The sequence below is a fragment of the Erpetoichthys calabaricus genome, chromosome 1 (assembly GCF_900747795.2).
Source record: "Erpetoichthys calabaricus chromosome 1, fErpCal1.3, whole genome shotgun sequence".
Classification (NCBI taxonomy): domain Eukaryota; kingdom Metazoa; phylum Chordata; class Cladistia; order Polypteriformes; family Polypteridae; genus Erpetoichthys; species Erpetoichthys calabaricus.
The window spans coordinates 213421070-213445749 of NC_041394.2; the positions used below are offsets into that span (position 1 = coordinate 213421070).

At 38.7% G+C, this 24680-nt stretch overlaps 1 protein-coding gene across 2 annotated transcripts in view; it reads left to right on the top strand.

The window, feature by feature from the left end:
* The first annotated feature begins 6963 nt into the window (after positions 1–6963).
* The window catches only part of nrf1 (nuclear respiratory factor 1), a 138176-nt gene continuing 120459 nt past the window's right edge, over positions 6964–24680 (top strand). The window contains exon 1 of one of the 2 annotated variants that reach the window (XM_051923792.1): positions 6964–7157. The gene's annotated coding sequence lies outside the window, so the exon portion shown is untranslated. The remainder of the gene's footprint in view (positions 7158–24680) is intronic. The other variant, XM_051923795.1, reaches the window with a different exon arrangement.

Here is a 24680-nt window from a genome sequence, read left to right on the forward strand (position 1 = left end):
GCGCCCATAGCTAACGACCACCGACACGGCCACACAAAAAAGAGGATTCTGCGCTGCAGCCCAGATTCAAATGGAAGAGGCTACGGAGGCCCCACAGGTCCACAACGGAGTGAAGGCGCAGGCGTCACCGCCATATTGTGAGTGGCACTACTGCGGAGTGAAGTTAGGAATAATGTGCTGCTTGGGATTGTACAAACCGCTGAACGCTTTACACCAAATTCAAACACAATACAGCTCAACGATACAAACACGAGCCCACCTGGATAAAATCAATGGACGCAGGCGCCTACAACACGCGTCTGAAATGCCGCAAGCAAAGCGGGCACGGCTCCAAAACGAACGAGCTCGACTAATGTATTTCAGGATACCCAACGCCGGGGGTAGGCGAGCGAAGCGAGCAGGGGGCGGAGCCCCCCTTGTTATGTGCTATTCTAGCCAGCATGCTATAAAAAGACAAAGTAGCCCTTGAAGCTGTGTACAGGAGTGCAAACAAGTGCATCCCAGGACTTAAGGACATGTTGTACTCTGACAGACTCAGAGAAGTAAACCTGTTTAGACTTGAGCAGAGGAGACTGCATGCAGACTTAATCCAGGTGTTTATAATTCTCAAAGAACTGATAAAATAGATCCAGCAGAATTATTTCTGCTTAATGGGGAATCACATTCTGGAGGACACCAGTGTGAAGTGCATTTGGGACTGAAGGCAGGAAGCACTTCTTTGCACAAAGAGTTGTATGACTCAGGAACAAACTACTGAGACATGTAATTGAAGCAGAAACATTGACAGGCTTTGAAGAAAAATCTGAAAGAGATATTGGGACAGCTTAGCTATTAGCTAAACAAACTAACATGAAGGAATGAATGGTTTCCTCTCGTTTGTCAAATTTCTTATGTTCTTACACTTAGGAAATCTGTTATCAGTAGGTAAATTGCTACATAATGATTAACAGAAAAAGGTAATATTTGATTATTTGAATAAGAACATTTAACACTATGATTTGCAGGAGATTAAATGGGAATACATATTAATAGTACAGCAATCTTCTTTTTTAGGCACCCACCAATAAGGGATTTATAAAGTTTTTTTTTTGTTTTGTTTTTTTTTAATGTGCTGCTTGGCTCATCTGTGGCTTCCTTGCTTTTATACTGAGATACTTTTCTTTCTTTTTCATCCTCTCAGGAGCACCATGACTTAGCTTTGCCTCCTGCCACGTGCAAGTCACAATGTCAAATTACACCATGGCTCAATGCACACAATTGCATCAGCAGTGCAACACTCTTTAATAAAGTTTCTGTGAAGTCAGATATTGTAGAGGACCGAGAGTCCATGCACAGCCAAGGTGACAGTCTCTGCCCGAAATTACAGATTCTGCAAGAGAAGTGTGCAAGTGCAGCAAAGGATGACCATCTTCTCTAACTCTAGTATCTCTCCCATGTCCCAAAGGGTGACTAACTGAGCAACTTACTGAGACAATGTTAGCAAATAAAGATGGGAGGCTGAATCTGATTAATGCCTCCATCCATTATCCAACCCACTACATCCTAACTACAGAGTCTGCTGGAGCCAATCCCAGCCAACACAGGGTGCCAGCCCACCACAGGGCACAGTTGGCTATAAATATGTACTGCAACTGACAAGTTCTGTTCTAACTTGACAGTTGATTATGCTACTTAATAATATTATATAATTGACTTATTTTATTTTTTCACTGACTTTAATTCTTTCATTGAAAGAAGCTGTTCTTTGCTATAATTTTAAACAAAGGTCACATGTCGCTTTGTGCTCAATGCCACTAGAATGCATAAATATATCTTTATTGTAGTGTGTTGGTGCTAGTTAAGGCTTTGGATTTCAAACCCTGAGGCTGTGGGTTCAAATCCTACTACTGAAACTGTATGACCCTGAGCGAGTTACCTTCACCTGTCTGTGCTTCAATTAGAGAGAAAAAAAAAACACGTAACCAACAGTATCTCAAATGTTGTATGTCACCTTGGATAAAGCTGTCGGCTAAAGAAATATATGTAAATAGAGCCTATTTTTTTTCTTGCGAGAGCAACTGCAGTACGTCTTTCAACACCTAGACATTATTAGACGTAAGAGAAAAAACAAACCTGCAATAATAAGCAGTCCTCCTGCTGAGCACCTTGCAGTAGAATTTTGGATCATTTTAAAATGAAGGTACTGAGCCCCCTTGGCACTGCAATGAAGTAATCAAATTATTTGGTAATAAATACACAGATCAGTTTCTCTGCATGATTGGGTAAGAAAGCAAACAGATATAGCAAAACCCCTATGATTGAAACTGAACACATTTAAAGTGTTATGAATAAGAAATATTAAGTATAAGAATTACTTATGAAAGCTTTGAAATCACTTAAGTGTTTTTTGTGTCCAGCATCTCCTGACTCTCCTGTACAGGAAAACCTTTTTGGGATTTTTCCCCTTTGTTACTACTCTAAACCCAAACACCCTCACTTTTTACGGCCATCTTTTGACGATATTTTTGTGCAGGAGATTAACACCCTTATGATAAAGAGTAAACCAATAAATGTTTCCAGTAAAAATGATTAGAAGGACTTAAAGTTGTGTATGCCACCTCAGCCGACCCCAGGTGTTCACCCCCTAATGGGTACAAGAGTTCAAAGTTCCTGCTTTCCATAAAATGTAGAAAAAATGATGACTGGTAATTTAGGAATATTAAGTGTCATTTTGTGCTATTTTTTGGTTACTAACCATAATTATGATAATAATTTTGATATTTGATTCTTTACTGGCAGGGGTGCCTATTAAAAAGGCAAGACTTCAATATCACAAACACGAATTCAAACTAGTGCGGCAATGGTGAGCAGTCCTTTTAAGGATAGCAAGACACCTAACAGAGCCATGTAAAGGCCAAAGGATCAATATTGGGCACTATAATATTTAGACTTTAAACATTTAAACTTAGGGTTGCCACATATCTTGCCATATCTTCCTGTCCTCTGTATCTTGCTCTGTCACACCCATCGCCTACTTGTACTCTCTCACCACATCCATAAATTTCTCTTAGGCCTCCTTCTTTTCCTCTTGCCTGGCTGCTCTGTCTTTAACATCCTTCTCCAAATATACCCAGCATCTCTTCTCTGCGCATGTCCAAACCAACACGATCTTGCCTGTCCGACTTTGTCTCCCAACTGTCCATCCTGAGCTGACTCTCTAATGTATTGTTCCTACATTGATGGAATAAAGGCTAGAAGTACACATGACCATCATCATCAAATTCTTCCACAAGAACCCTGAATACAACGAGGACTGATTGAGGTCATTTATGTTAGGTAGAATGCCTAGAGGGGGCTAGGCGGTCTTGTGGTCTGGAACCCCTGCAGATTTTATTTTTTTCTCCAGCCATTTGGAGTTTTTTTTTTTTTTTTGTTGTTTGTTTTTTCTGTCCTCCTTGGCCATTGGACCTTACTTTTATTCTATGTTAATTAGTGTTCCCTAATTTTAATTATTTATTTTGTCTTTTCTCTTTCTTCATCATGTAAAGCACTTTGAGCTACATTGTTTGTATGGAAATGTGCTATATAATCATTGTCAGGCAGAGTAATGATTATGAAGCTGGAAATTGGAGGTGTGATGATGAATGTTGTTAGTGCATATGCACCGCAAGTTGGGTGTGCAATGGGCGAGAAAGAAGATTTTTTTAGTGAGTTGGATGAAGTGATGAACAGTGTACCCAAGGGACAGAAAGTGGTAATTGGAGCAGATTTCAATGGGCATGTTGGTGAAGGGAACAGTGGAGACGAGGAGGTGATGGGTAGGTATGGTGTCAAGGAGAGGAATAAAGAAGGTCAGAGGATAGTGGATTTTGCCAAAACGATGGACATGGCTGTGGTGAACACGTATTTTAAGAAGAGGGAGAAACATAGGGTTACGTACAAGAGTGGAGGAAGATGCACACAGGTAGATTACATTCTATGCAGAAGAGTTGATCTGAAGGAGATTGAAAACTGCAAAGTGGTGGCAGGGGAAAGTGTAGTTAAGCAGCATAGGATGGTGGTCTGTAGGATGACGTTGGAGATCAAGAAGAGGAAGAGAGTGAGGGCAGAGCCAAGGATCAAATGGTGGAAGTTGAAAAAGGAAAACTGCAAGGTTGAGTTTAGGGAGGAGGTGAAACAGGCACTGGGTGGCAGTGAAGAGTTACCAGACAGCTGGGAAACTACAGCAGATGTAGTAAGGGTGACAGCAAGAAGGGTGCTTGGCGTAACATCTGGAAAGAGAACGGAGAAAAGGAAACCTGGTGGTGGAATGAGAAAATACAGGAGAGTATACAGAGGAAGAGGATGGCAAAGAAGAAGTGGGATAGTCAGAGAGATACAGAAAGTAGACAAGAGTAGATAAGACAAGGATAAGGCAAGGAGATAAGGCGCAAGGTGAAGAGAGAGGTGGCGAAGGCTAAGGAAAAGGCATATGATGAGTTGTATGAGAGGTTGGACACTAAGGAGGGAGAAAAGGACGTGTACCGATTGGCTAGACAGAGGGACTGAGCTGGGAAAGATGTGTAGCAGGTTAGGGGGATAAAGGATAAAGATGGAAACGTACTCACAAGCGAGGAGAGTGTGTTGAGCAGACGGAATGAATACTTTGAGAGGCTGATGAATGAAGAGAATGAGAGAGAGGTTGGATGATGTGGAGATAGTGAATCAGGAAGTGCAGCGGATTAGCAAGGAGGAAGTAAGTACAGCTATGAAGAGAATGAAAAATGGAAAGACCGTTGGTCCAGATGACATTCCTATGGAAGCATGGAGATGTCTAGGAGAGATGGCAGTGGAGTTTTTAACCAGATTGTTTAATGGAATCTTGGAAAGTGAGAGGATGTCTGAGGAGTGGAGAAGAAGTGTACTGGTGCCAATATTTAAGAAAAAGGGGGATGTGCAGGACTGCAGTAACTACAGGGGAATAAAATTGATGAGCCACAGCATGAAGCTATGGGAAAGAGTAGTGGAAGCTAGGTTAAGAAGTGAGGTGATGATTAGTGAGCAGCAGTATGGTTTCATGCCAAGAAAGAGCACCACAGATGCAATGTTTGCTCTGAGGATGTTGATGGAGAAGTAAAGACAAGGCCAGAAGGAGTTGCATTGTTTCTTTGTGGACCTGGAGAAAGCATATGACAGGGTGCTTCGAGAGGAGCTGTGGTATTGCATGAGGAAGTCAGGAGTGGCAGAGAAGTACATAAGGGTTGTATAGGATACGTACAAGGGAAGGGCGACAGTGGTGAGGTCTGCGGTAGGAGTGACAGATGCATTCAAGTTGGAAGTGGGATTACATCAGGGATCGGCTCTGAGCACTTTCTTATTTGCAATGGTGATGGACAGGTTGACAGATGAGATTAGACAGGAGTCTCCATGGACTATGATGTTTGCTGATGACATTGTGATCTGTAGCGATAGTAGGGAGCAGGTTGAGGAGACCCTGGAGAGGTGGAGATATGCTCTAGAGAGGAGAGGAATTAAGGTCAGTAGGAACAAGACAGAATACATGTGTGTAAATGAGAGGGAGGTCAGTGGAATGGTGAGGATGCAGGGAGTAGAGTTGGCGAAGGTGGATGAGTTTAAATACTTGGTATCAACAGTACAGAGTAATGGGGAGTGTGGAAGAGAGGTGAAAAAGAGAGTGCAGGCTGGGTGGGATTGGTGGAGAAGAGTGTCAGGAGTAATTTGTGACAGACAGGTATCGGCAAGAGTGAAAGGGAAGGTCTACAGGACAGTAGTGAGACCAGCTATGTTATATGGGTTGGAGACGGTGGCACTGACAAGAAAGCAGGAGACAGAGCTGGAGGTGGCAGAGTTAAAGATACTAAGATTTGTACTGGGTGTGACGAGGATGGATAGGATTAGAAATGAGTACATTAGAGGGTCAGCTCAAGTTGGACGGTTGGGAGACAAAGTCAGAGAGGCAAGATTGTGTTGGTTTGGACGTGTGCAGAGGAGAGATGCTGGGTATATTGAGAGAAGGATGCTAAGGATAGAGCTGCCAGGCAAGAGAAAAAGAGGACGGCGTAAGCGAAGGTTTATGGATGTAGTGAGAGAGGACATGCAGGTGATGGGTGTAACAGAACAAGATGCAGAGGACAGAAAGATATGGAATAAAATGATCCGCTGTGGCAACCCCTAACGGGAGAAGCCAAAAGAAGAAGACGAACGGGAGAAGCCAAAAGAAGAAGAAGAACTTGTTTCTAATTCTGTCCATCTTTGTCATGCCCTATGAAAACCTTAGCATCTTTAACTCTGCCACCTCCAGCTCTGTCTCCTGCTTTCTGGTCAGTGCCACCGTCTCCTGCCTATATAACATAGCTGGTCTCACTACCGTCCTGTAGACCTTCCCTTTCACTTTTGCAGATACCCGTCTGTCACAAATCACTCCTGACACTCTTCTCCACCCATTCCGCCCTACCTGCACTCTCTTTTTCACCTCTCTTCCACAATCCCCATTACTCTGTACCGTTGATCCCAAATATTTAAACTCGTCCACCTTCGTCAACTCTACTCCCTGCATCTACACAATTCCATTGACCACTGCCATGTCCATCCTTTTTGCAATATCCACTATCATCTGACCTTCATTCCTTGAAACATTTAAACTGAACCACAAATTTTAAGATTTCCGAAATCTGACGCAATATTCTTGTTTATTATGCACTTTAACCACGTGTAAAGTAAAAAAATTACATTTCTTATGAACACCCTGACATAGGCTTAAGCTAATTTGAATTTATAAGGAACTATCGTTTTACCGCTCAGATATACAAAATAACCATCCGTGCTTGTTATTTTCTGCACGAAACTATCGCTTATTACTGGTCCACTTGGCACAAACGTTTTCTTCTAATTAGCTCTTACTTTGCTATTAGTGGGTGTCGGCGACTCTTTAAATGAAATGAAGATAGTGCTACTGCTGACGCTGCTAGAGCGAGAGAGCAAGTAGCGCATCTTGCCCTTCTCAAGATGGCGTTCCTGTTGTGACGCTTGACGCTGACGACGTCGCGCCTGTTCTCTCGACGCGCGGCCGCCGCCGCCTGGTTGGTGTCGGGCTCGCTTGCTCTTTGTCCTCCATTAGCGCTTGGATTCCAGGCTTCGGATTGCACGGCGCAGGCCCGCTGTAGCGCAGCCGCTCTGAGGTTAGTGCCCTACCGCGCAATCTCCAGCTATTTCAGCCCTGGCGCAGCCGCAGCAACAAACCCGGCAGCGGGCGGGTAGTTGGAGAGGGAAGAGGTGTGATCCCGCTGTTCTGCGGGAAATGGGGATGTTTACAGGTTTATTTTTCACCAGTTGCCCTAATATAAGTTAATGCAAAGAATTGCGCTCTGGGGTGGTTAGAGTACTGGGAAGTCGGTGCTGTGATAGGCCTCAGTAGGCCCTGGGAGGCCGGTTTAGCAGAATGAGATGAAAGGTAGAGATCTGTGCTGGCTTTACGGTGAAGCGCACGGTGAACCGCAGTAGGACTTTGAAAACGCAGGATCGCGTTTATAGCTCTAAGTTCAGCAGCCGGTTTTCGCTTGCCCGGGGTTATTGACAGACCGTGCGTAAAAGGTGTTTATTGTCTTGTTTAATTTTTATTTATTATTATTTTTGTTGTTTTTCCGCGGCCGCTGCATCAGTACTTAAACACTGTGATAAGCAGGACTGCATTAATTCTGGCGGCTACAAGATGTAGATGGGGCCGTTATCGACGTGTTGATTTGAGTGTGACACGGGTGCACAAGCGACAGTGCCAAGTGTGGCAGCGTTTCTTAGCCCGCCAAACGGAGTTTCTTGCGTGTAAACGTTTACTTTTACACCTGGCATATTTATGGCTTATTGCTGGATCAAGTGCTGAAATAATTGGATACAATGGAACGTTCACATTACACAGTTGGCATACAGCAAATGTCAACTGGCCCGATTATTGTTGCAGGATGCTAGTCCGGTAATTTTCATTTGAGAATCGTGGCGGCAATCTGCAGAGGAGCTTAGTATTAACGATTGGCGCAGGGTTGTCTTTCTCAGTGTTGCATGTTACTGTTTGCTATTAGGAGGCTGGTGGGAGGTGCGGACGTTTTTTACGCGATGCTGTCATTATCACAGCCTGTTTTGATAGCGCTTGAACTCTTTTAGTAATTTTGCGTGGTAAAGCTTTGTCATTTATGGAGTTGATGGAAGGTCGGTCGTCCTATTTTATTGCGTGTTTCGTTCATAATGAGCAGCCCATTACAGACAGACATTACATTTTACTAAACGACATGAAACATGTCATTTAGCAAGTTCAAATTAATAAAACCGAGTGCAAAGTACTGTACACATTAGAACACAGAACGGGAAATGAGAAAACAGTAAAGCAGAAATACTAATTAAGAAAAATAGTCGAGGAAGACATGTTTTCTGAGTTCTAGATAACCATTTTCAGTATTCTTGCTTAATTAATTAAACAAAGTCCTGCTAGATAAGATTTCCAACAACATGCTGACCTCTGATAAGTTAGTATGAGCATTAATGTCTGGGCTTTGACAGCGGCATTTTCATTCCAGTTACTATTTACGTTTAGTAGGTGCTTATCTTTCCAGTTGGCTTGTTAATTTTTTATTTTCATTGCCAGATCAAGGCAGTATTTGGTTTTGTACTTGCCTGAGTAGAATTCACAATGACTTTTTTTTTTGGGACCACAAATAATTAATTTGGAAATTATTTGCACAAAGCTGAAAGTGAAGCATTGACAGCTGTGTTACAGTTTGGTTTGTGTAAATGTTTTATGGTCTTTCTATTGCTGTTCAGCACAATCAATTTTGGGATAGGTGTACAACTTTTGGTTTCTGAATTTTTTTTTTTTTTCCTAACGTGAAGTTAATTTTGCTGTAAATAAATGTTTGCAACTATATTTTTCAATAAAAACAGTGGTTGACATTTATTCAGTCTTGATTTTCTTTGGCGATATACCAGAGTGGGTTGCATCTGGTTTGTAAGCCCTGCAGATTTTATTTTTTTCTCCAGCCGTCTGGAGTTTTTTTTTTGTTTTTTCTGTCCACCCTGGCCATCGGACCGTACTCCTTTTCTATGTCAACTAATGTTGTCTTATTTTAATTTCTTATTTTGTCTTTTATTTTTCTTTTCTTCATTATGTAAAGCACTTTGAGCTACTTTTTGTATGAAAATGTGCCATATAAATAAATGTTGTTGTAAGTTCTGTCATTTTTTCTTCTAAGTCTTAAGAGTCTAAATTGTCACATTAGTGAAGATCAGTTTTCATTCAGCTCATAGAACAAATTAGAGCACATCACTCTGTTTTTAAATATCGCACAATTAAGATGTTACTCAGAAATAATATGCAGTGTTACTTGTATAGATATCTCAGCACTGGCACATGCACCATCAATTTTGAAAGGAATAACAGACCCAGAATTTTTTTGTTGTATATGTCACTTCAAGTAGATTGTAATAGTGGATGAGAACATTTTTTTTAATCTTATGTTTTCATGAAAAATTACATATTGTGGCTGTGGGGAGCCAGGAAAACAGAGTGGGACACAAGGCCATCACAGAGCCCAGTAACCTAGAGCCCATTTGGAATTGGCAGTTCACCTAAAATGCATTTCTTTGTGCCTGTGTCATGAAATCATAAGGAAAATCCATAGAGACATGGGGAGAACAGGCAAACTCTACATATGGTTGTGTTAGATGCTGCAGTACCTCCTTTGAGGTTTTTTTTTAATTAATAATGTTTTTTATTTTCCATCTTGGAATTATACAATGGTTCCTAACCTTGGTCTAATACAGAGCCCCTTAAATGTGGTACTTATGTCAACAGTATTGGGCAGTAGTAAAAAATTAAGCAGAATGAAATACCGGTCCATTGCAGGTTATATTAAAACACACATACACACAGTCAATCAGATACAATGAACACATTTAGCTTCATTACTCATCTTTGGGATATCAGGAGTCCCTAGAGGAAATGTGCAAAGACCCACCAAGAAAATATAAACTTTGCACAAAGACCAGGGGCCTCATGTATAACGCCGTGCGTAGAATTCCCACTATAACATGGTGTAAGCACAAAAGCGGGAATGTGCGTACGCACAGAAAAATCCAGATGCAGGGATTTGTACATACGCAAACTTCCACATTCTTCCGCTACATAAATCCCAATCAGCGTGAAAAGTAACGCAAGTGCACGCGCCTTCTGTCCCGCCCCAACTCCTCCCAGAATTACGCCTCTTTGAATATGCAAATCAATATAAATAGCCTTCTGTGAAAAGACAATGGGAAAAGCACGGGGGAAAATATAAGAATTTCAGCGAATATCAAGTGGAGGCAAAGGAAAAACGTACTATTTGTTGGTTTAAACAGTGGTATAATCAACAAAAGAAAGTTGATTGAGTGACAGAGTGTCGGAGAAATTTGAAAGCTCAAGTTCAAAGTCGCACAGTGCCCAAAATAAAAAAGAAATCACATATCAAAGTCGGCGTGAAAAGGCGAGTCGTAGCCCACCGTCTGAGTGTCATATGAAAGCTTATTAGGGTACAGACAAAAAAAAAATAGGCACACAGTGGGACAAAATCATGAAATGTCAACTTTAATCTCGAAATTTCCACTTTAATCATGTAGTTTATTTTGCCATTAAAGTAGAACATCATAAACTTCATCTTAAAATCGTTTAATTTACTAGTTTCTCAAATCCCATTGTAACTAAAGTACACGTTAAATGCTTTGTTCTGTATTTGATCTTCTATGTGCTCTGTGTGTGAATCACTACCTACTTCTTAAGCGGGCTTTCTCTTTCTCCAACAGGACACAGAATCCATTACATTCGTGATATTACAGCTCTCTGAATAATTAAAATACTGTACTGAGATGTATACGTGATATCTTTTTCATGATGATAGGAATGAAAGCATGTTATTAAACATGGGAACACGGTGGCGCAGTGCTTGTTCACGTCTCATGCAAGAGGCTTGCTGCGCCATGCGCAACCTTCGATGAAATAATTTATTACAGAAATACTGTCTCTTTCAAACGTACTAACCTCCAATTTCTGTCCTTACTTTTCTTTCTCCAAATACCCAATCGCCACACAATCAGCTCTGTAATAGACGTGACGCCATTTGTAAGCTTAGAATGCCGATTCTTCAAAACTTTTAAGGAACATTGAAATATCTTCGTAGTACATGTTTAATTATTCTGTCTATCCTTCCAGTGTTGCGTCAGCACCAGTATGAATACAGTGCAAGGCAGGAGCTATCCGTGAACTAGCTAGCGCTGTGGCACCGTGTCCTCACATGTTTAATTATTAACAATGCAGATTATTTAAATGAAGTTAAAGTTTTATCTGTATAATATAATCAACATATTTTGCTGCATTTCATCTTAATGATATCGTAATCATATGTAAATACGCGCTTTATAAAGTGGCACAGGTTGTGCAATACTATAACTGTAGTGCAAGTTTACAGTGAGGTAATTGTACTTATAAGTAAACAGTTCTACAAGGAGCATTTGATGGACTGATTGAGTGCGTTTATAGTTCTTGGGATGAAACTTTTTCTAAACCGCGAAGTCCGTACAGGAAAGTCTCTGAAACGTTTTGCCATGGCTAAGGCAGTGTCAGCTTCATGCTGTATACTGATAATTCTCTTTCCAATTAGCTGCTGCTGTGATTCCCCACTCAGATACAGTGATATAAATACTCTGAGTGGTGCAGTGACAGTAATGTGGAAAAAGATGATCCGCTGTGGCAACCCTTAACGGGAGCAGCTGAAAGAAGAACAAGATGCAGTGAGAGTAACAATGCTAAAGCAGTTATGGCATTTGGAATACTATGGCTATTCCCTAGACCATTATATTAGGTTTTATACATTGCAATTTGAGCGTGGAAACGTTCATACGCAACATTTCTGTGCATACACACCGTTAATACATGAGGCCCCAGGCCTGGAAGAGATCCCTTGTTTCTTGGCCCTAAATGTCAAAGTGTGAATAATTGCATTATTTTCTAATCATGTTGTTTGAAATCAAATGATAAGAAATCACTGAAGTTATCATTTTCAGTTAAACCTGGTATATAACTTTCAACTTGTAATTAATTGAATTGGACCATAAAATAATAACTGTACCTAAAGGAAAGAACTGTTGAGCCAAAGTTATGTATTCTATCATATAAGTACATCTTTGATTGGAGTTTTGTCATCCCTACAGGAGGAGAAGACATGATCACAAAATTGATGGTGTATATTACTTAAATGGATTTCATTGAAAGCCCCTTGCAATGGTAAATAATTGGTTAAATGTTGCAGGGTTTAATAAACACATTGACATTTTTAGTATGTGGTGGAATGTGGACAGCATTCAGAAAGATGTTGCAGAACTCTTTCGTAACATAAAATGTGCAGCACATTATCTATTGCTAATCCAGATTAGGTGAGTATTTTTGTAAACTCAGTTTTACATCTGGATATCACTCATAGTTTAACCTGAAATACTGTACATACCCCTTCCATACTTTTCCCTGACAGTTGAGTCTGGTCCATACATTGTATAAAAATTAATGTAGCTGTATCACAACTTCAGAGAAACAGAATATGGAACAGTTCCTGATGCCTCTCCATGATGCCACTCTTTCTTTGTTAATATTATCTCAGTTGCTAGTTTGTATCATTGTTACCAGACTGCTTTAGTGTTCTGTCATTTATAGGGTCGTTGTCTAGGTAAGTCAAAGTGCTTATATTGCGTCTTTTTTATTTTGATGTTATTTAAAATAGTGAATTATGTAGGTTAATGTTAGTGATAGTGCTAAGACTTCAATTTGATTTCCGTCTGAGTTGTTGCCTTCATGATGGATTTTGTGGTCCTGTAGACTTCATGAAGGGCTCCTCTTTTTTTTTTTTTTACTTTTTTTATACCACAAATGCATGCTTTTAGGTTACCATCTATTTACACTTAAGCTAGCATAAATGTTTGTATGTGGGTTGTCTTTCAGCTATATGTAGGGCTTCTTCTATCCTTCCAGGTAAACATTTGGTATGTATCCAAAAATGGATGGCTAGATGAAGTATACTGGATTTTGTTTTGCATAAACTAGGTTATATATATGTTACAATTTTGCATCTGTTTTGAACTACTTATATTTATGTGTAGCACACTTTGGTTATTTATTTTATTAGGGAGCTCCGCCCCCTCCTCGCTTCGCTCGCCCACCCCCAGGTTTGGTTTAGCGGATATACAATTTAAAGAGATTGTTAGTTTCATGGGAATGGTTACATACTGTATGCATTATTTTCACTTTTATTTTAAAACATTTTTTAAAACCAATACTTTATTTCTGGCTCTGGGCGTGGTTACATCTCTTTCTCGCAGAATGTATAACGCTGCTCGCGTTGTGAAGGGGGTGCAGCTGAACGCACGCTAAGGAGATGCCGTTGGATAATCTGCTGTCTTTCTGCTGCTGGCGAGCTGCCTGTTCTGCTTGTCTCGCTGCCCGATCATTTCAAAGCCTGTACAGCAGCTGTCCTTTTGCCACATCGCATCTCTGTCGCTCGCGTTGTGAAGGGGGGGTGGGGGGGGGGTCGAGGGTTAGTGTTAGTTTGGCTGAACGCACGCTAAGGAGAAGCATTCTGATCTACAGGCTTTTTGCTGCTGGCGAGCTGCATGTTTTGCTTGTCGATGTTTTAAGAGCTGGGAGCACATGAAGTGTGTCTGCCAACAGTAATCTAACAACTGCTAGGTTAGATGTCCATGGACTTGTTTTAAATGATGTCTCACTGCCTTGTCTCGCGTGACGTTGTAAAAACAATACTTGTCCTTTATTTCTAGCCCCGTGCGTGGTTAAATCTCTTTCTCACAGGATGTATAATGCTGCTCACGTTGTCAGGGAGGGGGGGTGGGCGGTTGAACACATGCTAAGGAGGTGCCCTTGTTGCCTTTCTGCTGCTGTCATGCTGCAATTAGTCTTCCATGCTGTACTCCGCCCTCCCTCAATCGGACCTAACAGTCACTTAAAACAAAAATGGCTTCAACTTGGCTGGGATGCTTTCATATTCTTTACCTTTCTCTGCATGTGTATCGCGCCATCGTTTGTTTGAGCCTTTCGAATTCCACTGCTTTCATAATCTCTTATCTGCCTTTTTTTCTCTCCAACGCATTTGGGTCTCATTTCTCCACGCTGCTCTTTCTTCTTTGCTTATTCGTTGACGTTTCATCTAGAACGCCTTATCCTTATACACTTTATATGTGCTGAGAGCACAGGATCTGTATGTGCTACGTGCCTTTACACGACTGAGTGTTATTTGATATTGTTTGTGTCTCGTGGGTCTTTTAAGTGTCTTCTGAGAACTTGATCACATATCGTCATCCTGCTTTTTCTTTCCAGGATTTTTTTTATAATAGAGAGATATTCATTCTTGTTATTGATAAGTATCTGATAATATTTTCCAATTTTAAAAAGAATAAAGAAAAAAGTTTTATGTATAGTTTGTTGTTTATCTTTTTTTAATAATAGTGAGTTGCATGTTATTCCTTGCAAGTACCAGGTTTCCAGAACAGATGTGAAATGTGATTCAAAGCCTTTACTGTTCCCTCAGCAAAAAGATCAATACCTTACCTTTACTCTAGTTAAACAACATTTCAGATTTTGAAAACCAGCTTTGCCTAAAGAAGAAACTTGCCCTTCACATCACAAAATGAACATCACTTGCTTAAATATAGTATACACCCATGCAAAAGCAAAACGCTTGTAGTTCTCCATGTGTGGCTCCATCAGTTCTAGCCCACACATAGCTAAATGAAAAAAAAAGTTGTAATTTACATTTTTAGTTGGCTTGAATTTCTTCTAGTTTGATTCTTTCATTTTTATTTAAACCACAGAACTATCTTCAGTTAATAAATACATTTTGTTAGGAATGGTAGAGGAAGAGGACTTTACTATCCTTCCAGTGAACTGAGCTTGCTGTACTGAAATTTCATTGGCTGTTTCTACTAGAGATAGATAGATACTTTATTAATCCCAAGGGGAAATTCACATACTCCAGCAGCAGCATACTGATAAAAACAATATTAAATTAAAGAGTGATAAAAATGCAGGTATAACAGACAGTAATTTTGTATAATGTTAACGTTTACATCCCGGGTGGAATTGAAGCATCACATAGTGTGGGGGAGGAACGATCTCCTCAGTCTGTCAGTGGAGCAGGACAGTGACAGCAGTCTGTTGCTGAAGCTGCTCCTCTGTCTGGAGATGATACTGTTCAGTGGATGCAGTGGATTCTCCATGATTGACAGGAGCCTGCTCAGCGCCCGTCGCTCTACCACGGATGTCAAGCTGTCCAGCTCTATGCCTACAATAGAGCCTGCCTTCCTCACCAGTTTGTCCAGGCGTGAGGCATCCCTCTTCTTTATGCTGACTCCCCAGCACACCACCGCGTAGAAGAGGGCGCTCGCCACAACCGTCTGATAGCACATCTGCAGCATCTTATTGCAGATGTTGGACACCAGCCTTCTAAGGAAGTATAGTCGGCTATGTCCTCTCTTGAACAGAGCATCAGTATTGGCAGTCCTGTCCAATTTATCATCCAGCTGCACTCCCAGGTATTTGTAGGTCTGCACCCCCTGCACTTGGTCACCTCTGATGATCACGGGGTCCATGAGGGGCCTGGTCCTCCTAAAATCCACCACCAGCTCCTTGGTTTTGCTGGTGTTCAGTTGTAGGTGGTTTGAGTCGCACCATTTAACAAAGTCCTTGATTAGGTTCCTATACTCCTCCTGCTGCCCACTCCTGATGCAGCCCACAATAGCAGTGTCATCAGCAAACTTTTTCATGTGGCAGGACTCCGAGTTGTATTGGAAGTCCGATGTATATAGGCTGAACAGGCTGCACTATACATAGGAATGGCAAGCACATTATGTGTGATCTATACCAACTCCAATGTGGTGTTTCCATCAACTTTGCATTTCCTTTTTGTCAGCTATTATAATAACCTGATTATATTGCTGTAAAGTGGTATTACCCACTATATTAGTAATGAAGGCACTCTGAGCTTGTTCTTAGTGAAGTGTGCTACACAAGAAAAAATTAATTGACCTGAAAATGAAAGTTATCCTTTGCAAAGTTTACTTTTAATTTTCTCCTTCTTTCACGTGAGCTGTTTCCACAGTTTAATCCTACTACATTTTGCCCCTGCAAGCATTAAATAAAAACTTGACTGATTATTATTTTTGTATTTGTTATGTGCTGTCCACGCTTTAGTTGGATAACGGACATCTAGAAGTAGTAGTGCAGTGTTACTAGGGAAGTCTTTGTGATGCTTCTTCCTTTCTGAAATACTGTTTAATGCAGACAATCAGTGCTTTTTGTTATTTTGCTGAATTGTGATTCCTTCACTGTTATTTAAAATACAATTCTACTTTTTCCTTTAAAGTACTATCCAAATGATATTACTGTACTGACTTTTACTCTTAAGTGTATTACGTTCAACATTTGATATTTCTTGGTGATTGCTTTAAATATAGAAGACACTGTGTGATACTGAATAAATTGGAACTCTTTCCTGTTCTTAGTGTATTTAATGGGAAAAACTATTACAGCATATCTAATACAGCATTAATCAGTATTTTAAGATTTTAGTATGTTAAACACATATTTGTGCTTCAAGATATTTACAGTATAAATAATCCTGATTAATATTAACCATCCAGCTCAGTTGAATCATACTTGAATGGCCATTGTCACTGGTGCTAAGAAAAGTAGCTATTGTAAAAAACATTTGAATCTATGCCAGAATCCCCTCAAACATAAAACCTCAGGAAAAAATATTGGTGGTTATAATATCAGTCAAAAAAGTATATTTTGTATATATAAATATATAAAGTATATATAAAACAATATTTTTGAAATCACATTGTTGTTTTTTTTTTTAAAGTCATGTTTGAAAGTTTGTGAGCTCTTCAAAGTGGTCATTATTTTAGATATTACAGTGAAATCACATGTGCCTGAACTCTTAATGAATATAGTACATATATATCTATATTAGACGTTGTGTGATATACCAGTACTTGAAAAAGTACAGAAAAATACATATTTTATAAAGGTTTGATACCAGCCACTCTGGATTTTCAATTCCAGAAGTAAACATAATCTGTACTGCGAGAAGACCCACCCTGTCAACACTAGATAGTGTATACACAGATAAACATCCTTTCTGTAGACTTAACGAAACATAACTACTGGCTTCAATGCGATTAGGATTTCACATCGACCAACCCCTGTTTATTGGTACACGATCAGGGGTTCATGGGGCAAGACCCCAACACAATTCAGAGGGGAATCCTTCAAGCCAACCCCATTGCTTTGACAATTGCACAATTTGTGCTATCAGAAGGATATTTTGGAAGAGCATCTACTTCTAGATGGGTTGCTGCCAAGTAAAATGTTCTCAATTAGCAAATTATTTCCCTCACAGTGGACTGATGGAGCTCAGATCTTTTTGAGATGACTTTATAACCATTTCTAGACTGATGTGCTCTCGCTGCCCTCTTCCTGATGTCCTGTGAGATCTCTTTTCCTCTTGGCTAGGTCTGCTTGCATTCACCTATGTGGATTACACCAAACTGACAAGGTTTCTTAGCTGTATTTTTTGAGAGTCCCACCCAAACTCTGTAAGGTATCTGCTTTGATTGGTTAATTTAGTTCCCAGTAATTTATCCACCTAATTCTTAATAACTACTTGGTTTAGTCAGTGCAACTTGGGGTTCACTTATTTTTGTACATGCACCAATCCCATTTCACTTATGTTTTTCTACTACATAAAGATTTCCTGTAAACCGACATATGGAATTAGTAATTAACACTCCTGTTATATTCCGATGAGAGAGACCGGTTCTAATTATTTTGTGGTAAACCTAAGGAAATCTATTATAGCACAAGGGGTTCATACACTTTCCTGCAACACTGTGTAAGGTGCTACATTTTTAATTACACTTGTATTTTTCTGAATTAATTTCATTAAGTGATACTCTGTTTAAATAAGACAAATATATTCAGTAGTGCTGGTTTTGAATAATCCTGTTTAAGAGATGTTTTCTATCGCTGGTGCAAATGGACTGACTTTTTGTTCATTCTTTTTTAATCTCATTATAATAATCTTATAATGTTACTAAAAAATAGAAGTTTTATGCAAAAAATAAATAAATAAAGAATTGCAACTTCTGTGAATTTGTTAAACAAAGCAGACACATCAGGTTCAAGTAATATTGATTGATCTATGAGGCCGAAATACAGAATCTACTTTCATTTGTGGCCAAAAAGACAACCTAGGGATCCTGTTAGAGTGAGTTTAGCCCAAATACAAAGTCCAGTAGTGTTGTGTTTTTACAAATATATTTAACACATTTTTAAACATCAAATATTGCATTATATTTTGACAAAAAATGTAAGTTATCGTACAAGATCTTCTTAATTGCTATTATTTTTGCTATTGCATGTGTATGTTGAGGACTGAAATGCAGCACAAAACCTCATCAACCATCTGTGTGATCATTTTTATGAGACATAGCTTGGTATAGTTTCAAGCCCTACTTGGTGGACAACACCTCACTAATTGAAGTCAGTAATATGACGTGAGTTCTGCTGTAAAAACTGTTAATAATTCTGTTCATTCATGCAGGCAGACTTTTATGACCACTGGGGAGGTAGTGGGGTGGCAACTTAGTCTTTCAGCTCTGCCCCAAACCACAAAGTTATCTGTGCTTTGTATTGGTACACACAATTGTAACTTTTATAGTACTACTTTTATGATAAGTTCTGGAAATTCAGTGGATAAAATCCTGTTTTTTTCTGTCTGTGAGAAACATTTCATTGAATATTTTTCTGTAGAAAGTTTACAGCCTTCCTAAAATGACACAAGGACACAACAAAATGTTCATTATCACTTAATTTGTTCATTATCATACAGTTATATGCTTTAAATTTTACCTTCTAGACATTTACCGTAGAGATTAAAGTGAAACATGCTATATTGGATTCAAGTCAAAAGTACCAGCTCTTCGAATTTAGGTCACTGCTTTAGAAGATGGGCCATGGTACAAAAATAAGTACACATCTTTATTGAAAAAAAATAACACAACATAGTCTTTGTCCAACTGACTAATATAACGCAGATGGCAATCAGTGATGCAATGTACTCCTTAATGAACTAAAGATTCTGATCCTATGGGTTTTATCAATTACTAGTTAAGTTCCTGCCTCTAAAAGAATCATTTATAGAAGTCTTGAGAGGCCACTGTTTAACCTCTTCTGAATGACAATCAATTTTACGCTCTCATACTTTTTTTTTCTGCTTCTGATAATTTATGAATTGTCAGAAAATTAAGCTTCTGGGATATCTTAGCATTCATCCTTCAAAATAGGAAGAATCCTCTCTTTAACCGCTTCAGCCTGGACACAGATGAAGGCTTTAGGTTTTGCAATTTACAAAGTTCTTTAACAAGTGCTATTTAATTGAGCTCCACCATTACATTGCAAGAGGAGGATCTAAGTAAGGATCTCTGCTATGATGAGTTCCTCAACGTAGTATATTACGTTTACATGTGCTAAAGTTGCTACTACCCTCCTGTTACTCAATTTATCAACGTAAGTAGTAAATGCAATCTGTAATAAAGGGCACCCAGTCTGCTTTCATTTTGTGGTATGAAGAGATAAGAATTTATATTATGTACATGACGTGAAGTTTCTAAGCTGGAGTATAACCCATTTTGGTATGTTGGGTCCAAACCCAAATTTGATGAACAAAGTGCATAGGTATTCATCCCCATATGACTCAAACAGATGTGTTTTTTTTTTTTTTTTTTTAAACAGCCAAATATAGGAAAATATATTGCCACTTTGGTATACATTAATTTGAGCATACAACAGTGAACTAATAATAAGTGTCTGCATTTACCTAATACTATTTAATCGTGTGTGGTAGAGAAAAGCAATTTCTCTCTCTTTCGTGTGAGAGCTTTGTCCAGTGTCTTAACATTGATTTTTAGTCTGGAAACTTTCTATAGTATGCACTTTCTAAAATATTTTATTTATCTCTTGGGGGGTAAAACAGATGTTAATGGAATACTCAGCATAAAAACTACTATTTTTTATGCTATTTACCCCATGTAGTTTGTAGTGATGGCCAAGAAAAAAATGTAATCTTATGATTTAATTCAGAACAGAGAGAAACATTTGATAAAATAAACTCTAATGACAACCTGTTCTGAATAATGGCAAGCGATGTGAAAAACATCCATGGAAAAAAGACTCGTCTCTCTCCCTCATTCATTGGTTAAGAGTCCTAGTATTATGTAAAATGCCATTGTTGATTCTGATAATGAATAATTCTGTTTCCCTTTAGATTTTCAGTTTTTCTTTGTGCAAAACTTATACAATTACTTGTCCCCTCAGTTACTGTATGCTTTAAGTGTTTCCTAAAGAGTTCTACAGTAGTAGATATCTTTGGAGGTATATTAGTTTTAAAAACTATGTTATATTTGAACAGAGAAATTCAATTAAATCATCTATCGGTGGCTCTGTGGCTGATGATCTGTGCTGGTATCTGGTAGGTTGCTGGTTCAAATCCCATTACTTCCAAAAGAAACCCCACTTTGTTGGGCCCCTGAGCAAGACCCTTAACCTGAAAATTGCTCCAGGGACGCTTTACAATGGTCAATCTTGCATTAAGACCCCTAAGGTCATTCAAAAAGACCATTTACCCCCAGGGATTAACAAAGTATATCAATAAACTAAGAATAATAGATTCAGACACCAGTTGCTTATTGAGCTGAAAGAATTTAATGCTTTAACTTTCAGAATAAAATGGCACATGGTCTCAATTGCAATGTTTACAAAATTTGACTGAGGCTAGGATCCAACACTTAGACTCCCCAATCTGCAGACATGCCACATGAAGAGCTCACTAGAAGAACCATTTCTACTCAGTCAGTGTGTGATAATGAAGGGCCAGTAGGAAGCCAACAGTGACATATTTTACTGATATGAATGTTCCCAATAAATGAGAAACGGGAAATAACTTACAGCTGAATATTTCTAACACTATACAGTATATACTCTTAGTGTTCTTGTATATGGTGTGTTCACCAGAGGGTGTACTAGCTCCCCAGACACCCAACACAACAGACACAAGGCACAAATCCAGCACAACACAAAACACACATTTTATTTTATGATGGGAAAACTTTTCCAAGTCTCCCACTTGCACAGCACAGTGTAAAAGCAAAGTAAACAAAGTCCACAGCACTTTCTTTTCTGCCTCCACTCCTCCTCCAGCAAAGTTCGTCCTCTTCCTCCCAACTGTGGCTCCCCGAATTAAGGCACGCTGTTCCTTTTATGTTGCACCTGGGGTACTCAAGGTGGTTCGTTAGTGAGGTCTGAGAGCACTCCCAGGTGTGGTAAAAGCCCGACAAAGCAGGGCTCTGCAGCTCCGCTGCAAATCGGGGGGGCTGCCATCTAGCACTCCGGGGGAGGCAGTGCCCTGTGTACATCTGCTCCCTTGGTCCTTCCATTATGACAGCCTCCCGGCCAGGAAAGGGGCCCGCTCGTCTGTCACAATGGTTAAACACTGATATTGAATAATATGCTATAATGTAGTGCCCACATAATAATAATGATGTTAATATTATCAGCCAGATTATTATCTGTATCACTAAAGTGTAGTTCACAATATTTAGAAAAGAAAAAAGGCTATTATAAAGTATTAATTTTTATTTGATATACTGTACTTTATTAATAGAAATATTGTTAGCAATAAAAATGAGTCAACGGAAGTAGAAAGAAGAAAAGCAATAGCAAGTTTACTAATGAATAAGAGATCTAGTTTATCTAATGTGATGGAACATACTACTAGTTTGATATTCCTTATACTATTAACACCCTTATCTGTCCGTATGTTTAGGGATAATTAAACATTACTATAGAACAATACAAAATTTATCATTAAATATTTTAATTACTGTCTGACAGACTAGAGGCAGCTTTCTTTCTAACCTGCTGATGTTAGTTTTGTATTAGTGGAGTCAATATTTCTATATAAAATGTCATTATTACATTTTTATTTTTGCCTTGAGAATGCTTAAAACAAATTTTGATATAGCCATGCATATATCTTTTATTCAGGGTCATCTCAGCAACTCATGGTTTAGAAACATATTTCTGATTTGCAAAAAGAATAGCTAACTACATAAGGCCATATATAATGCATTCTTGATGCATGTAGTTATAGCTGGATGCAATTGTAGAATGCCAGTCAAGGTGCCACCATACAGCAGCAGTGAAGGATGTTTTTTCCTTTTCATTAAATTTTAGGAATATAACTATGAAAACCATTGCAAAACATATGCCAGGTAAGAGATTCGGACTTTCACTTGGTAGATTTTCCTGAATAGTGTTTTTTAGTATTTCCGTGAAGGTCCACTACATGACTTTAATTGGATTTCTATCTTCTATTCCATCTAGAATACTGAAAATTCTTGGATTCTTCTTGAAAGCTCTGCTTTAAAACCTGGTTAGTGATTTTAATGCTGTGGCTCTTGCCACATTCCTCACTTGCCTTCTTAGGTTTTTTGATATGGCATGTTTTTATGGCTTCTGGCTGAGCCACTGTCATGTTCTGTACAATCCCTCTCATCCTGGATTGTTTTATTTAATCATCAAGCCTGCAGTTTGGCCAGAGACAGTTATAACATTTCGGTCAAGCCTCTTCTGCTACTTTGCTGTTGGGCTTGTCAAGCTGTACATATACTACCTTGATACCAATCCCTGTAGTGGTGTTTTACATGTAGTGTTTGATTGGGTAGATTGAGTAATTCCCCTTTCTGGTTTCTGCTGGCCTCCTGGTGTTTATTCAGAAAATGGTATTTTCTGTGTGCCATTAAATGCTTTCGTAGAAGTATTAGTACACAATAGCCAAACGAAATATAGTAATGTGGTTGGAGGAGAAGTTGTCTTGAACATCCATGCCTAACATCTTGGCAAAAAGGAGGATTTTAGATATAGACATGGCATTGGTTGAGGTTTGTACAGGGCTGTGTGTTCACATAACACAGTATTCTCAAACTTGCTTAAGTTCATTTTAGGGTTACGGCTTCTTTCTTAATGAGCTGATTCATCCAATTAATCTTAATCTTGCATGTGCATTGTGATTTACACTAAACAAGTTTAGTATTCAGCATTTTCTATAATGTTGCTTATTAGACATAGACTGGAGTGAATTATGTACTTAACAGTTTTTTTTACATTGCTGATTGTGTAAAGGTATAGGTTAATGAAGTACTCCTGGCATTGCAGTTTTCTGTTGCATCCAGAAGATACGCATGTTAACTTGATTGGTGAATTCCAATTTTCCCAGAATGTGCATGTGTTCATCTTACAGTGAATTAACACCCAGTGCTATTTGTTCTTTCATTTTACATAATGCTGTTTTATAGGCTCCATGTCCTTACATCCATGTAATGAAATTAACAGGTTTAGTAAAGTGGAGGATTATTATGACGGTTTTTGGAATAGTAGACGTGCTTGCATCTGATTGAAGCCCTCTGATGACTGAAACTGAATTTATCTGGTTTGATATTAAAATGAATAAGTTGTTATCTACGATTTTATTAGTCATACATTTCATCAAAAATCAAGAGTTAAGAGTTTGTTTTTTTTTTTTGTCTGAACGTATGTTTCTTTCTATAGTATTTTTTGTTTCTAAAATAAAGTATGCAGTATATGTAACTGTATATAGAGGGCAGCATTGTAATGTGTAATCATTCAAGCCTTCAAGTTCAGCTAAACAGGGTACTGTCTGAAGCATTTAATTTTTTAATGTATTTAAAAGTAATCGGCAAATTATCAATATGTACAGTTTGTTACACACCTTAAAGTGGCATAAGATAGTTTTAAATATAGTATCCTTTATTTCCATGAATTCCTGTGTATAATTAAATTAGTACAAATGGAGACATAATTAGCTGTTTTGAGAATAAATGTTCAACTAATTGCTGCTAGCAACCAAAAAAATGTATATGTGGTGTTTAGAGAGAGAGAGTTTTGGGATCATGCAGATTTTTAATTTGCAAATCTGCTGTAATACCAAGACACTGCTTTAATCTCATACAGTATAAAGACAAGCTATTTAATGTTTAGTCAACTTAATTTTTTCATAAATATATATACATTCTTGCTATTGAGGGCCTGCAACACCTTCCGTAAAAATCAGGATAGAATAATTCAGTGCTAATAATGAATTATAAAAGAAAACATTGATGTGAGTAGAAACAGATGATGTTCAACAGGTGATTGTAATCATGTGTTGGCATAAAGGCTGCATCCAAGAAAGGCTTATTAGTCCTTTAGGAGCAAAGATATGCAGAGAATCAAAAATGTCCTGCCAATGCATAAGAAAATCATTCAATAGTTTAAAAACAATGTTTCTCAAAGATTGATCGGAAGGGATTTGTGTAATTTCACCCACAACAGTGAATAATATAATTAAAGGATTCAAGAAATTTGGAGAGATTTTGGTGCATGAAGGGGCAAGGGTGAAAACCTAAACTGACTACCTGTTATCTCAATCCTTCTGGCAGCACTGCATCAAAAACCTTCATTCATCAATAAATTATATAGCCACATGTGTTCAGGAGTACTTTCA